The sequence below is a fragment of the Equus caballus genome, chromosome 4 (genome assembly GCF_041296265.1).
Source record: "Equus caballus isolate H_3958 breed thoroughbred chromosome 4, TB-T2T, whole genome shotgun sequence".
NCBI lineage: Eukaryota > Metazoa > Chordata > Mammalia > Perissodactyla > Equidae > Equus > Equus caballus.
Window position 1 is genome coordinate 27,027,823 of NC_091687.1, and position 16,093 is coordinate 27,043,915.

Consider the following 16,093-nt stretch of genomic DNA (forward strand, 5'->3'; position numbering starts at 1 on the left):
AAACGCAGTTTCTTTGCAGGCCTGATCTGGCTGAAGTAGGACTTCTGCTCTGGGTGTGCTACTTTGCCCTAGAGCTGAAAGGCACAACGTGCAGGCTTCTTTCCAAAGGGCGAGTTGGGCCCCACAGCATCTTGCTTCCAGCTCTTTGGGAAGCTAAGAAACAACTCGCTCTGCACAGTGCTCTTACTGCCTACGGGGAACATCTCTTCCAAAGGCCTGTGAAACGCAGTTTCTTTGCAGGCCTGATCTGGCTGAAGTAGGACTTCTGCTGTGGGTGTGCTACTTTGCCCTAGAGCTGAAAGGCACAACGTGCAGGCTTCTTTCCAAAGGCGAGTTGGGCCCCACAGCATCTTGCTTCCAGCTCTTTGGGAAGCTAAGAAACAACTCGCTCTGCACCGTGCTCTTACAGCTTACCGGGAACATGTCTTCCAAAGGCCTGTGAAACGCAGTTTCTTTGCAGGCCTGATCTGGCTGAAGTAGGACTTCTGCTCTGGGTGTGCTACTTTGCCCTAGAGCTGAAAGGCACAACGTGCAGGCTTCTTTCCAAAGGGCGAGTTGGGCCCCACAGCATCTTGCTTCCAGCTCTTTGGGAAGCTAAGAAACAACTCGCTCTGCACAGTGCTCTTACAGCCTAGAGGGAACATGTCTTCCAAAGGCCTGTGAAACGCAGTTTCTTTGCAGGCCTGATCTGGCTGAAGTAGGACTTCTGCTCTGGGTGTGCTACTTTGCCCTAGAGCTGAAAGGCACAACTTGCAGGCTTCTTTCCAAAGGGCGAGTTGGGCCCCACAGCATCTTGCTTCCAGCTCTTTGGGAAGCTAAGAAACAACTCGCTCTGCACAGTGCTCTTACAGCCTAGTTGGAACATCTCTTCCAAAGGCCTGAGAAACGCAGTTTCTTTGCAGGCCTGATCTGGCTGAAGTAGGACTTCTGCTCTGGGTGTGCTACTTTGCCCTAGAGCTGAAAGGCACAACGTGCAGGCTTCTTTCCAAAGGGCGAGTTGGGCCCCACAGCATCTTGCTTCCAGCTCTTTGCGAAGCTAAGAAACAACTCGCTCTGCACAGTGCTCCTACAGCCTATTGGGAACATGTCTTCCAAAGGCCTGTGAAACGCAGTTTCTGTGCAGGCCTGATCTGGCTGAAGTAAGACTTCTGCTCTGGGTGTGCTACTTTGCCCTAGAGCTGAAAGGCACAACGTGCAGGCTTCTTTCCAAAGGGCGAGTTGGGCCCCACAGCATCTTGCTTCCAGCTCTTTGGGAAGCTAAGAAACAACTTGCTCTGCACAGTGCTCTTAAAGCCTAGTGGGACCATCTCTTCCAAAGGCCTCTGAAACGCAGTTTCTTTGCAGGCCTGATCTGGCTGAAGTAGGACTTCTGCTCTGGGTGTGCTACTTTGCCCTAGAGCTGAAAGGCACAACGTGCAGGCTTCTTTCCAAAGGGCGAGTTGGGCCCCACAGCATCTTTCTTCCAGCTCTTTCGGAAGCTAAGAAACAACTCGCTCTGCACAGTGCTCTTACAGCCTACGGGGAACATGTCTTCCAAAGGCCTGTGAAACGCAGTTTCTTTGCAGGCCTGATCTGGCTGAAGTAGGACTTCTGCTCTGGGTGTGCTACTTTGCCCTAGAGCTGAAAGGCACAACGTGCAGGCTTCTTTCCAAAGGGCGAGTTGGGCCCCACAGCATCTTGCTTCCATCTCTTTGGGAAGCTAAGAAACAACTCGCTCTGCACTGTGCTCTTACAGCCTACCGGGAACATGTCTTCCAAAGGCCTGTGAAACGCAGTTTCTTTGCAGGCCTGATCTGGCGGAAGTAGGACTTCTGCTCTGGGTGTGCTACTTTGCCCTAGAGCTGAAAGGCACAACGTGCAGGCTTCTTTCCAAAGGGCGAGTTGGGCCCCACAGCATCTTGCTTCCAGCTCTTTGGGAAGCTAAGAAACAACTCGCTCTGCACAGTGCTCTTACAGCCTACGGGGAACATGTCTTCCAAAGGCCTGTGAAACGCAGTTTCTTTGCAGGCCTGATCTGGCTGAAGTAGGACTTCTGCTCTGGGTGTGCTACTTTGCCCTAGAGCTGAAAGGCACAACGTGCAGGCTTCTTTCCAAAGGGCGAGTTGGGCCCCACAGCATCTTGCTTCCAGCTCTTTGGGAAGCTAAGAAACAACTCGCTCTGCACAGTGCTCTTACAGCCTACCGGGAACATCTCTTCCAAAGGCCTGTGAAACGCAGTTTCTTTGCAGGCCTGATCTGGCTGAAGTAGGACTTCTGCTCTGGGTGTGCTACTTTGCCCTAGAGCTGAAAGGCACAACGTGCAGGCTTCTTTCCAAAGGGCGAGTTGGGCCCCACAGCATCTTGCTTCCAGCTCTTTGGGAAGCTAAGAAACAACTCGCTCTGCACAGTGCTCTTACAGCCTAGAGGGAACATCTCTTCCAAAGGCCTGTGAAACGCAGTTTCTTTGCAGGCCTGATCTGGCTGAAGTAGGACTTCTGCTCTGGGTGTGCTACTTTGCCCTAGAGCTGAAATGCACAACGTGCAGGCTTCTTTCCAAAGGGCGAGTTGGGCCCCACAGCATCTTGCTTCCAGCTCTTTGCGAAGCTAAGAAACAACTCGCTCTGCACAGTGCTCTTACAGCCTACCGGGAACATGTCTTCCAAAGGCCTGTGAAACGCAGTTTCTTTGCAGGCCTGATCTGGCTGAAGTAGGACTTCTGCTCTGGGTGTGCTACTTTGCCCTAGAGCTGAAAGGCACAACGTGCAGGCTTCTTTCCAAAGGGCGAGTTGGGCCCCACAGCATCTTGCTTCCAGCTCTTTGGGAAGCTAAGAAACAACTCGCTCTGCACAGTGCTCTTACAGCCTACGGGGAACATGTCTTCCAAAGGCCTGTGAAACGCAGTTTCTTTGCAGGCCTGATCTGGCTGAAGTAGGACTTCTGCTCTGGGTGTGCTACTTTGCCCTAGAGCTGAAAGGCACAACGTGCAGGCTTCTTTCCAAAGGGCGAGTTGGGCCCCACAGCATCTTGCTTCCAGCTCTTTGGGAAGCTAAGAAACAACTCGCTCTGCACAGTGCTCTTACAGCCTACCGGGAACATCTCTTCCAAAGGCCTGTGAAACGCAGTTTCTTTGCAGGCCTGATCTGGCTGAAGTAGGACTTCTGCTCTGGGTGTGCTACTTTGCCCTAGAGCTGAAAGGCACAACGTGCAGGCTTCTTTCCAAAGGGCGAGTTGGGCCCCACAGCATCTTGCTTCCAGCTCTTTGGGAAGCTAAGAAACAACTCGCTCTGCACAGTGCTCTTACAGCCTACGGGGAACATGTCTTCCAAAGGCCTGTGAAACGCAGTTTCTTTGCAGGCCTGATCTGGCTGAAGTAGGACTTCTGCTCTGGGTGTGCTACTTTGCCCTAGAGCTGAAAGGCACAACGTGCAGGCTTCTTTCCAAAGGGCGAGTTGGGCCCCACAGCATCTTGCTTCCAGCTCTTTGGGAAGCTAAGAAACAACTCGCTCTGCACAGTGCTCTTACAGCCTACGGGGAACATGTCTTCCAAAGGCCTGTGAAACGCAGTTTCTTTGCAGGCCTGATCTGGCTGAAGTAGGACTTCTGCTCTGGGTGTGCTACTTTGCCCTAGAGCTGAAAGGCACAACGTGCAGGCTTCTTTCCAAAGGGCGAGTTGGGCCCCACAGCATCTTGCTTCCAGCTCTTTGGGAAGCTAAGAAACAACTCGCTCTGCACAGTGCTCTTACAGCCTACCGGGAACATCTCTTCCAAAGGCCTGTGAAACGCAGTTTCTTTGCAGGCCTGATCTGGCTGAAGTAGGACTTCTGCTCTGGGTGTGCTACTTTGCCCTAGAGCTGAAAGGCACAACGTGCAGGCTTCTTTCCAAAGGGCGAGTTGGGCCCCACAGCATCTTGCTTCCAGCTCTTTGGGAAGCTAAGAAACAACTCGCTCTGCACAGTGCTCTTACAGCCTAGAGGGAACATCTCTTCCAAAGGCCTGTGAAACGCAGTTTCTTTGCAGGCCTGATCTGGCTGAAGTAGGACTTCTGCTCTGGGTGTGCTACTTTGCCCTAGAGCTGAAAGGCACAACGTGCAGGCTTCTTTCCAAAGGGCGAGTTGGGCCCCACAGCATCTTGCTTCCAGCTCTTTGCGAAGCTAAGAAACAACTCGCTCTGCACAGTGCTCTTACAGCCTACCGGGAACATGTCTTCCAAAGGCCTGTGAAACGCAGTTTCTTTGCAGGCCTGATCTGGCTGAAGTAGGACTTCTGCTCTGGGTGTGCTACTTTGCCCTAGAGCTGAAAGGCACAACGTGCAGGCTTCTTTCCAAAGGGCGAGTTGGGCCCCACAGCATCTTGCTTCCAGCTCTTTGGGAAGCTAAGAAACAACTCGCTCTGCACAGTGCTCTTACAGCCTACGGGGAACATGTCTTCCAAAGGCCTGTGAAACGCAGTTTCTTTGCAGGCCTGATCTGGCTGAAGTAGGACTTCTGCTCTGGGTGTGCTACTTTGCCCTAGAGCTGAAAGGCACAACGTGCAGGCTTCTTTCCAAAGGGCGAGTTGGGCCCCACAGCATCTTGCTTCCAGCTCTTTGGGAAGCTAAGAAACAACTCGCTCTGCACAGTGCTCTTACAGCCTACCGGGAACATCTCTTCCAAAGGCCTGTGAAACGCAGTTTCTTTGCAGGCCTGATCTGGCTGAAGTAGGACTTCTGCTCTGGGTGTGCTACTTTGCCCTAGAGCTGAAAGGCACAACGTGCAGGCTTCTTTCCAAAGGGCGAGTTGGGCCCCACAGCATCTTGCTTCCAGCTCTTTGGGAAGCTAAGAAACAACTCGCTCTGCACAGTGCTCTTACAGCCTACGGGGAACATGTCTTCCAAAGGCCTGTGAAACGCAGTTTCTTTGCAGGCCTGATCTGGCTGAAGTAGGACTTCTGCTCTGGGTGTGCTACTTTGCCCTAGAGCTGAAAGGCACAACGTGCAGGCTTCTTTCCAAAGGGCGAGTTCGGCCCCACAGCATCTTGCTTCCAGCTCTTTGGGAAGCTAAGAAACAACTCGCTCTGCACAGTGCTCTTACAGCCTAGTGGGAACATCTCTTCCAAAGGCCTGTGAAACGCAGTTTCTTTGCAGGCCTGATCTGGGTGAAGTATGACTTCTGCTCTGGGTGTGCTACTTTGCCCTAGAGCTGAAAGGCACAACGTGCAGGCTTCTTTCCAAAGGGCGAGTTGGGCCCCAAAGCATCTTTCTTCCAGCTCTTTGGGAAGCTAAGAAACAACTCGCTCTGCACAGTGCTCTTACAGCCTACCGGGAACATGTCTTCCAAAGGCCTGTGAAACGCAGTTTCTTTGCAGGCCTGATCTGGCTGAAGTAGGACTTCTGCTCTGGGTGTGCTACTTTGCCCTAGAGCTGAAAGGCACAACGTGCAGGCTTCTTTCCAAAGGGCGAGTTGGGCCCCACAGCATCTTGCTTCCAGCTCTTTGGGAAGCTAAGAAACAACTCGCTCTGCACAGTGCTCTTACAGCCTAGTGGGAACATCTCTTCCAAAGGCCTGTGAAACGCAGTTTCTTTGCAGGCCTGATCTGGCTGAAGTAGGACTTCTGCTCTGGGTGTGCTACTTTGCCCTAGAGCTGAAAGGCACAACGTGCAGGCTTCTTTCCAAAGGGCGAGTTGGGCCCCACAGCATCTTGCTTCCAGCTCTTTGGGAAGCTAAGAAACAACTCGCTCTGCACAGTGCTCTTACAGCCTACCGGGAACATCTCTTCCAAAGGCCTGTGAAACGCAGTTTCTTTGCAGGCCTGATCTGGCTGAAGTAGGACTTCTGCTCTGGGTGTGCTACTTTGCCCTAGAGCTGAAAGGCACAACGTGCAGGCTTCTTTCCAAAGGGCGAGTTGGGCCCCACAGCATCTTGCTTCCAGCTCTTTGGGAAGCTAAGAAACAACTCGCTCTGCACAGTGCTCTTACAGCCTACGGGGAACATGTCTTCCAAAGGCCTGTGAAACGCAGTTTCTTTGCAGGCCTGATCTGGCTGAAGTAGGACTTCTGCTCTGGGTGTGCTACTTTGCCCTAGAGCTGAAAGGCACAACGTGCAGGCTTCTTTCCAAAGGGCGAGTTGGGCCCCACAGCATCTTGCTTCCAGCTCTTTGGGAAGCTAAGAAACAACTCGCTCTGCACAGTGCTCTTACAGCCTACCGGGAACATGTCTTCCAAAGGCCTGTGAAACGCAGTTTCTTTGCAGGCCTGATCTGGCTGAAGTAGGACTTCTGCTCTGGGTGTGCTACTTTGCCCTAGAGCTGAAAGGCACAACGTGCAGGCTTCTTTCCAAAGGCTGAGTTGGGCCCCACAGCATCTTGCTTCCAGCTCTTTGGGAAGCTAAGAAACAACTCGCTCTGCACAGTGCTCTTACAGCCTACGGGGAACATGTCTTCCAAAGGCCTGTGAAACGCAGTTTCTTTGCAGGCCTGATCTGGCTGAAGTAGGACTTCTGCTCTGGGTGTGCTACTTTGCCCTAGAGCTGAAAGGCACAACGTGCAGGCTTCTTTCCAAAGGGCGAGTTGGGCCCCACAGCATCTTGCTTCCAGCTCTTTGGGAAGCTAAGAAACAACTCGTTCTGCACAGTGCTCTTACAGCCTAGTGGGAACATCTCTTCCAAAGGCCTGTGAAACGCAGTTTCTTTGCAGGCCTGATCTGGCTGAAGTAGGACTTCTGCTCTGGGTGTGCTACTTTGACCTAGAGCTGAAAGGCACAACGTGCAGGCTTCTTTCCAAAGGGCGAGTTGGGCCCCACAGCATCTTTCTTCCAGCTCTTTGGGAAGCTAAGAAACAACTCGCTCTGCACAGTGCTCTTACAGCCTACCGGGAACATGTCTTCCAAAGGCCTGTGAAACGCAGTTTCTTTGCAGGCCTGATCTGGCTGAAGTAGGACTTCTGCTCTGGGTGTGCTACTTTGCCCTAGAGCTGAAAGGCACAACGTGCAGGCTTCTTTCCAAAGGGCGAGTTGGGCCCCACAGCATCTTGCTTCCAGCTCTTTGGGAAGCTAAGAAACAACTCGCTCTGCACAGTGCTCTTACAGCCTAGTGGGAACATCTCTTCCAAAGGCCTGTGAAACGCAGTTTCTTTGCAGGCCTGATCTGGCTGAAGTAGGACTTCTGCTCTGGGTGTGCTACTTTGCCCTAGAGCTGAAAGGCACAACGTGCAGGCTTCTTTCCAAAGGGCGAGTTGGGCCCCACAGCATCTTGCTTCCAGCTCTTTGGGAAGCTAAGAAACAACTCGCTCTGCACAGTGCTCTTACAGCCTACCTGGAACATGTCTTCCAAAGGCCTGTGAAACGCAGTTTCTTTGCAGGCCTGATCTGGCTGAAGTAGGACTTCTGCTCTGGGTGTGCTACTTTGCCCTAGAGCTGAAAGGCACAACGTGCAGGCTTCTTTCCAAAGGGCGAGTTGGGCCCCACAGCATCTTGCTTCCAGCTCTTTGGGAAGCTAAGAAAAAACTCGCTCTGCACAGTGCTCTTACAGCCTACCGGGAACATGTCTTCCAAAGGCCTGTGAAACGCAGTTTCTTTGCAGGCCTGATCTGGCTGAAGTAGGACTTCTGCTCTGGGTGTGCTACTTTGCCCTAGAGCTGAAAGGCACAACGTGCAGGCTTCTTTCCAAAGGGCGAGTTGGGCCCCACAGCATCTTGCTTCCAGCTCTTTGGGAAGCTAAGAAACAACTCGCTCTGCACAGTGCTCTTACAGCCTACGGGGAACATGTCTTCCAAAGGCCTGTGAAACGCAGTTTCTTTGCAGGCCTGATCTGGCTGAAGTAGGACTTCTGCTCTGGGTGTGCTACATTGCCCTAGAGCTGAAAGGCACAACGTGCAGGCTTCTTTCCAAAGGGCGAGTTGGGCCCCACAGCATCTTGCTTCCAGCTCTTTGGGAAGCTAAGAAACAACTCGCTCTGCACAGTGCTCTTACAGCCTACCGGGAACATCTCTTCCAAAGGCCTGTGAAACGCAGTTTCTTTGCAGGCCTGATCTGGCTGAAGTAGGACTTCTGCTCTGGGTGTGCTACTTTGCCCTAGAGCTGAAAGGCACAACGTGCAGGCTTCTTTCCAAAGGGCGAGTTGGGCCCCACAGCATCTTGCTTCCAGCTCTTTGGGAAGCTAAGAAACAACTCGCTCTGCACAGTGCTCTTACAGCCTAGAGGGAACATCTCTTCCAAAGGCCTGTGAAACGCAGTTTCTTTGCAGGCCTGATCTGGCTGAAGTAGGACTTCTGCTCTGGGTGTGCTACTTTGCCCTAGAGCTGAAAGGCACAACGTGCAGGCTTCTTTCCAAAGGGCGAGTTGGGCCCCACAGCATCTTGCTTCCAGCTCTTTGCGAAGCTAAGAAACAACTCGCTCTGCACAGTGCTCTTACAGCCTACCGGGAACATGTCTTCCAAAGGCCTGTGAAACGCAGTTTCTTTGCAGGCCTGATCTGGCTGAAGTAGGACTTCTGCTCTGGGTGTGCTACTTTGCCCTAGAGCTGAAAGGCACAACGTGCAGGCTTCTTTCCAAAGGGCGAGTTGGGCCCCACAACATCTTGCTTCCAGCTCTTTGGGAAGCTAAGAAACAACTCGCTCTGCACAGTGCTCTTACAGCCTACCGGGAACATGTCTTCCAAAGGCCTGTGAAACGCAGTTTCTTTGCAGGCCTGATCTGGCTGAAGTAGGACTTCTGCTCTGGGTGTGCTACTTTGCCCTAGAGCTGAAAGGCACAACGTGCAGGCTTCTTTCCAAAGGGCGAGTTGGGCCCCACAGCATCTTGCTTCCAGCTCTTTGGGAAGCTAAGAAACAACTCGCTCTGCACAGTGCTCTTAAAGCCTACCGGGACCATCTCTTCCAAAGGCCTGTGAAACGCAGTTTCTTCGCAGGCCTGATCTGGCTTAAGTAGGACTTCTGCTCTGGGTGTGCTACTTTGCCCTAGAGCTGAAAGGCACAACGTGCAGGCTTCTTTCCAAAGGGCGAGTTGGGCCCCACAGCATCTTGCTTCCAGCTCTTTGGGAAGCTAAGAAACAACTCGCTCTGCACTGTGCTCTTACAGCCTACCGGGAACATGTCTTCCAAAGGCCTGTGAAACGCAGTTTCTTTGCAGGCCTGATCTGGCTGAAGTAGGACTTCTGCTCTGGGTGTGCTACTTTGCCCTAGAGCTGAAAGGCACAACGTGCAGGCTTCTTTCCAAAGGGCGAGTTGGGCCCCACAGCATCTTGCTTCCAGCTCTTTGCGAAGCTAAGAAACAACTCGCTCTGCACAGTGCTCTTACAGCCTACGGGGAACATGTCTTCCAAAGGCCTGTGAAACGCAGTTTCTTTGCAGGCCTGATCTGGCTGAAGTAGGACTTCTGCTCTGGGTGTGCTACTTTGCCCTAGAGCTGAAAGGCACAACGTGCAGGCTTCTTTCCAAAGGGCGAGTTGGGCCCCACAGCATCTTGCTTCCAGCTCTTTGGGAAGCTAAGAAACAACTCGCTCTGCACAGTGCTCTTACAGCCTACGGGGAACATGTCTTCCAAAGGCCTGTGAAACGCAGTTTCTTTGCAGGCCTGATCTGGCTGAAGTAGGACTTCTGCTCTGGGTGTGCTACTTTGCCCTAGAGCTGAAAGGCACAACGTGCAGGCTTCTTGCCAAAGGGCGAGTTGGGCCCCACAGCATCTTGCTTCCAGCTCTTTGGGAAGCTAAGAAACAACTCGCTCTGCACAGTGCTCTTACAGCCTACCGGGAACATGTCTTCCAAAGGCCTGTGAAACGCAGTTTCTTTGCAGGCCTGATCTGGCTGAAGTAGGACTTCTGCTCTGGGTGTGCTACTTTGCCCTAGAGCTGAAAGGCACAACGTGCAGGCTTCTTTCCAAAGGGCGAGTTGGGCCCCACAGCATCTTGCTTCCAGCTCTTTGGGAAGCTAAGAAACAACTCGCTCTGCACAGTGCTCTTACAGCCTACCGGGAACATGTCTTCCAAAGGCCTGTGAAACGCAGTTTCTTTGCAGGCCTGATCTGGCTGAAGTAGGACTTCTGCTCTGGGTGTGCTACTTTGCCCTAGAGCTGAAAGGCACAACGTGCAGGCTTCTTTCCAAAGGGCGAGTTGGGCCCCACAGCATCTTGCTTCCAGCTCTTTGGGAAGCTAAGAAACAACTCGCTCTGCACAGTGCTCTTACACCCTACGGGGAACATGTCTTCCAAAGGCCTGTGAAACGCAGTTTCTTTGCAGGCCTGATCTGGCTGAAGTAGGACTTCTGCTCTGGGTGTGCTACTTTGCCCTAGAGCTGAAAGGCACAACGTGCAGGCTTCTTTCCAAAGGGCGAGTTGGGCCCCACAGCATCTTGCTTCCAGCTCTTTGCGAAACTAAGAAACAACTCGCTCTGCACAGTGCTCTTACAGCCTACCGGGAACATGTCTTCCAAAGGCCTGTGAAACGCAGTTTCTTTGCAGGCCTGATCTGGCTGAAGTAGGACTTCTGCTCTGGGTGTGCTACTTTGCCCTAGAGCTGAAAGGCACAACGTGCAGGCTTCTTTCCAAAGGGCGAGTTGGGCCCCACAGCATCTTGCTTCCAGCTCTTTGGGAAGCTAAGAAACAACTCGCTCTGCACAGTGCTCTTACAGCCTACGGGGAACATGTCTTCCAAAGGCCTGTGAAACGCAGTTTCTTTGCAGGCCTGATCTGGCTGAAGTAGGACTTCTGCTCTGGGTGTGCTACTTTGCCCTAGAGCTGAAAGGCACAACGTGCAGGCTTCTTTTCAAAGGGCGAGTTGGGCCCCACAGCATCTTGCTTCCAGCTCTTTGGGAAGCTAAGAAACAACTCGCTCTGCACTGTGCTCTTACAGCCTACCGGGAACATGTCTTCCAAAGGCCTGTGAAACGCAGTTTCTTTGCAGGCCTGATCTGGCTGAAGTAGGACTTCTGCTCTGGGTGTGCTACTTTGCCCTAGAGCTGAAAGGCACAACGTGCAGGCTTCTTTCCAAAGGGCGAGTTGGGCCCCACAGCATCTTGCTTCCAGCTCTTTGGGAAGCTAAGAAACAACTCGCTCTGCACAGTGCTCTTACAGCCTACGGGGAACATCTCTTCCAAAGGCCTGTGAAATGCAGTTTCTTTGCAGGCCTGATCTGGCTGAAGTAGGACTTCTGCTCTGGGTGTGCTACTTTGCCCTAGAGCTGAAAGGCACAACGTGCAGGCTTCTTTCCAAAGGGCGAGTTGGGCCCCACAGCATCTTGCTTCCAGCTCTTTGCGAAGCTAAGAAACAACTCGCTCTGCACAGTGCTCTTACAGCCTACCGGGAACATGTCTTCCAAAGGCCTGTGAAACGCAGTTTCTTTGCAGGCCTGATCTGGCTGAAGTAGGACTTCTGCTCTGGGTGTGCTACTTTGCCCTAGAGCTGAAAGGCACAACGTGCAGGCTTCTTTCCAAAGGGCGAGTTGGGCCCCACAGCATCTTGCTTCCAGCTCTTTGGGAAGCTAAGAAACAACTCGCTCTGCACAGTGCTCTTACAGCCTACCGGGAACATGTCTTCCAAAGGCCTGTGAAACGCAGTTTCTTTGCAGGCCTGATCTGGCTGAAGTAGGACTTCTGCTCTGGGTGTGCTACTTTGCCCTAGAGCTGAAAGGCACAACGTGCAGGCTTCTTTCCAAAGGGCGAGTTGGGCCCCACAGCATCTTGCTTCCAGCTCTTTCGGAAGCTAAGAAACAACTCGCTCTGCACAGTGCTCTTAAAGCCTAGTGGGACCATCTCTTCCAAAGGCCTGTGAAACGCAGTTTCTTTGCAGGCCTGATCTGGCTGAAGTAGGACTTCTGCTCTGGGTGTGCTACTTTGCCCTAGAGCTGAAAGGCACAACGTGCAGGCTTCTTTCCAAAGGGCGAGTTGGGCCCCACAGCATCTTGCTTCCAGCTCTTTGGGAAGCTAAGAAACAACTCGCTCTGCACAGTGCTCTTAAAGCCTAGTGGGACCATCTCTTCCAAAGGCCTGTGAAACGCAGTTTCTTTGCAGGCCTGATCTGGCTGAAGTAGGACTTCTGCTCTGGGTGTGCTACTTTGCCCTAGAGCTGAAAGGCACAACGTGCAGGCTTCTTTCCAAAGGGCGAGTTGGGCCCCACAGCATCTTGCTTCCAGCTCTTTGGGAAGCTAAGAAACAACTCGCTCTGCACAGTGCTCTTACAGCCTACGGGGAACATCTCTTCCAAAGGCCTGTGAAACGCTGTTTCTTTGCAGGCCTGATCTGGCTGAAGTAGGACTTCTGCTCTGGGTGTGCTACTTTGCCCTAGAGCTGAAAGGCACAACGTGCAGGCTTCTTTCCAAAGGGCGAGTTGGGCCCCACAGCATCTTGCTTCCAGCTCTTTCGGAAGCTAAGAAACAACTCGCTCTGCACAGTGCTCTTACAGCCTACCGGGAACATGTCTTCCAAAGGCCTGTGAAACGCAGTTTCTTTGCAGGCCTGATCTGGCTGAAGTAGGACTTCTGCTCTGGGTGTGCTACTTTGCCCTAGAGCTGAAAGGCACAACGTGCAGGCTTCTTTCCAAAGGGCGAGTTGGGCCCCACAGCATCTTGCTTCCAGCTCTTTGGGAAGCTAAGAAACAACTCGCTCTGCACAGTGCTCTTACAGCCTATTGGGAACATGTCTTCCAAAGGCCTGTGAAACGCAGTTTCTGTGCAGGCCTGATCTGGCTGAAGTAAGACTTCTGCTCTGGGTGTGCTACTTTGCCCTAGAGCTGAAAGGCACAACGTGCAGGCTTCTTTCCAAAGGGCGAGTTGGGCCCCACAGCATCTTGCTTCCAGCTCTTTGGGAAGCTAAGAAACAACTCGCTCTGCACAGTGCTCTTACAGCCTACGGGGAACATGTCTTCCAAAGGCCTGTGAAACGCAGTTTCTTTGCAGGCCTGATCTGGCTGAAGTAGGACTTCTGCTCTGGGTGTGCTACTTTGCCCTAGAGCTGAAAGGCACAACGTGCAGGCTTCTTTCCAAAGGGCGAGTTGGGCCCCACAGCATCTTGCTTCCAGCTCTTTGGGAAGCTAAGAAACAACTCGCTCTGCACAGTGCTCTTACAGCCTACGGGGAACATGTCTTCCAAAGGCCTGTGAAACGCAGTTTCTTTGCAGGCCTGATCTGGCTGAAGTAGGACTTCTGCTCTGGGTGTGCTACTTTGCCCTAGAGCTGAAAGGCACAACGTGCAGGCTTCTTTCCAAAGGGCGAGTTGGGCCCCACAGCATCTTGCTTCCAGCTCTTTGGGAAGCTAAGAAACAACTCGCTCTGCACAGTGCTCTTACAGCCTACCGGGAACATGTCTTCCAAAGGCCTGTGAAACGCAGTTTCTTTGCAGGCCTGATCTGGCTGAAGTAGGACTTCTGCTCTGGGTGTGCTACTTTGCCCTAGAGCTGAAAGGCACAACGTGCAGGCTTCTTTCCAAAGGGCGAGTTGGGCCCCACAGCATCTTGCTTCCAGCTCTTTGGGAAGCTAAGAAACAACTCGCTCTGCACAGTGCTCTTACAGCCTACCGGGAACATCTCTTCCAAAGGCCTGTGAAACGCAGTTTCTTTGCAGGCCTGATCTGGCTGAAGTAGGACTTCTGCTCTGGGTGTGCTACTTTGCCCTAGAGCTGAAAGGCACAACGTGCAGGCTTCTTTCCAAAGGGCGAGTTGGGCCCCACAGCATCTTGCTTCCAGCTCTTTGGGAAGCTAAGAAACAACTCGCTCTGCACAGTGCTCTTACAGCCTACGGGGAACATGTCTTCCAAAGGCCTGTGAAACGCAGTTTCTTTGCAGGCCTGATCTGGCTGAAGTAGGACTTCTGCTCTGGGTGTGCTACTTTGCCCTAGAGCTGAAAGGCACAACGTGCAGGCTTCTTTCCAAAGGGCGAGTTGGGCCCCACAGCATCTTGCTTCCAGCTCTTTGCGAAACTAAGAAACAACTCGCTCTGCACAGTGCTCTTACAGCCTACCGGGAACATGTCTTCCAAAGGCCTGTGAAACGCAGTTTCTTTGCAGGCCTGATCTGGCTGAAGTAGGACTTCTGCTCTGGGTGTGCTACTTTGCCCTAGAGCTGAAAGGCACAACGTGCAGGCTTCTTTCCAAAGGGCGAGTTGGGCCCCACAGCATCTTGCTTCCAGCTCTTTCGGAAGCTAAGAAACAACTCGCTCTGCAGAGTGCTCTTACAGCCTACCGGGAACATGCCTTCCAAAGGCCTGTGAAACGCAGTTTCTTTGCAGGCCTGATCTGGCTGAAGTAGGACTTCTGCTCTGGGTGTGCTACTTTGCCCTAGAGCTGAAAGGCACAACGTGCAGGCTTCTTTCCAAAGGGCGAGTTGGGCCCCACAGCATCTTGCTTCCAGCTCTTTGGGAAGCTAAGAAACAACTCGCTCTGCACAGTGCTCTTACAGCCTACCGGGAACATGTCTTCCAAAGGCCTGTGAAACGCAGTTTCTTTGCAGGCCTGATCTGGCTGAAGTAGGACTTCTGCTCTGGGTGTGCTACTTTGCCCTAGAGCTGAAAGGCACAACGTGCAGGCTTCTTTCCAAAGGGCGAGTTGGGCCCCACAGCATCTTGCTTCCAGCTCTTTGGGAAGCTAAGAAACAACTCGCTCTGATCAGTGCTCTTAAAGCCTAGTGGGACCATCTCTTCCAAAGGCCTGTGAAACGCAGTTTCTTTGCAGGCCTGATCTGGCTGAAGTAGGACTTCTGCTCTGGGTGTGCTACTTTGCCCTAGAGCTGAAAGGCACAACGTGCAGGCTTCTTTCCAAAGGGCGAGTTGGGCCCCACAGCATCTTGCTTCCAGCTCTTTGGGAAGCTAAGAAACAACTCGCTCTGCACAGTGCTCTTACAGCCTACGGGGAACATGTCTTCCAAAGGCCTGTGAAACGCAGTTTCTTTGCAGGCCTGATCTGGCTGAAGTAGGACTTCTGCTCTGGGTGTGCTACTTTGCCCTAGAGCTGAAAGGCACAACGTGCAGGCTTCTTTCCAAAGGGCGAGTTGGGCCCCACAGCATCTTGCTTCCAGCTCTTTGGGAAGCTAAGAAACAACTCGCTCTGCACTGTTCTCTTACAGCCTACCGGGAACATGTCTTCCAAAGGCCTGTGAAACGCAGTTTCTTTGCAGGCCTGATCTGGCTGAAGTAGGACTTCTGCTCTGGGTGTGCTACTTTGCCCTAGAGCTGAAAGGCACAACGTGCAGGCTTCTTTCCAAAGGGCGAGTTGGGCCCCACAGCATCTTGCTTCCAGCTCTTTGGGAAGCTAAGAAACAACTCGCTCTGCACAGTGCTCTTACAGCCTACGGGGAACATGTCTTCCAAAGGCCTGTGAAACGCAGTTTCTTTGCAGGCCTGATCTGGCTGAAGTAGGACTTCTGCTCTGGGTGTGCTACTTTGCCCTAGAGCTGAAAGGCACAACGTGCAGGCTTCTTTCCAAAGGGCGAGTTGGGCCCCACAGCATCTTGCTTCCAGCTCTTTGGGAAGCTAAGAAACAACTCGCTCTGCACAGTGCTCTTACAGCCTACGGGGAACATGTCTTCCAAAGGCCTGTGAAACGCAGTTTCTTTGCAGGCCTGATCTGGCTGAAGTAGGACTTCTGCTCTGGGTGTGCTACTTTGCCCTAGAGCTGAAAGGCACAACGTGCAGGCTTCTTGCCAAAGGGCGAGTTGGGCCCCACAGCATCTTGCTTCCAGCTCTTTGGGAAGCTAAGAAACAACTCGCTCTGCACAGTGCTCTTACAGCCTACCGGGAACATGTCTTCCAAAGGCCTGTGAAACGCAGTTTCTTTGCAGGCCTGATCTGGCTGAAGTAGGACTTCTGCTCTGGGTGTGCTACTTTGCCCTAGAGCTGAAAGGCACAACGTGCAGGCTTCTTTCCAAAGGGCGAGTTGGGCCCCACAGCATCTTGCTTCCAGCTCTTTGGGAAGCTAAGAAACAACTCGCTCTGCACAGTGCTCTTACAGCCTACCGGGAACATGTCTTCCAAAGGCCTGTGAAACGCAGTTTCTTTGCAGGCCTGATCTGGCTGAAGTAGGACTTCTGCTCTGGGTGTGCTACTTTGCCCTAGAGCTGAAAGGCACAACGTGCAGGCTTCTTTCCAAAGGGCGAGTTGGGCCCCACAGCATCTTGCTTCCAGCTCTTTGGGAAGCTAAGAAACAACTCGCTCTGCACAGTGCT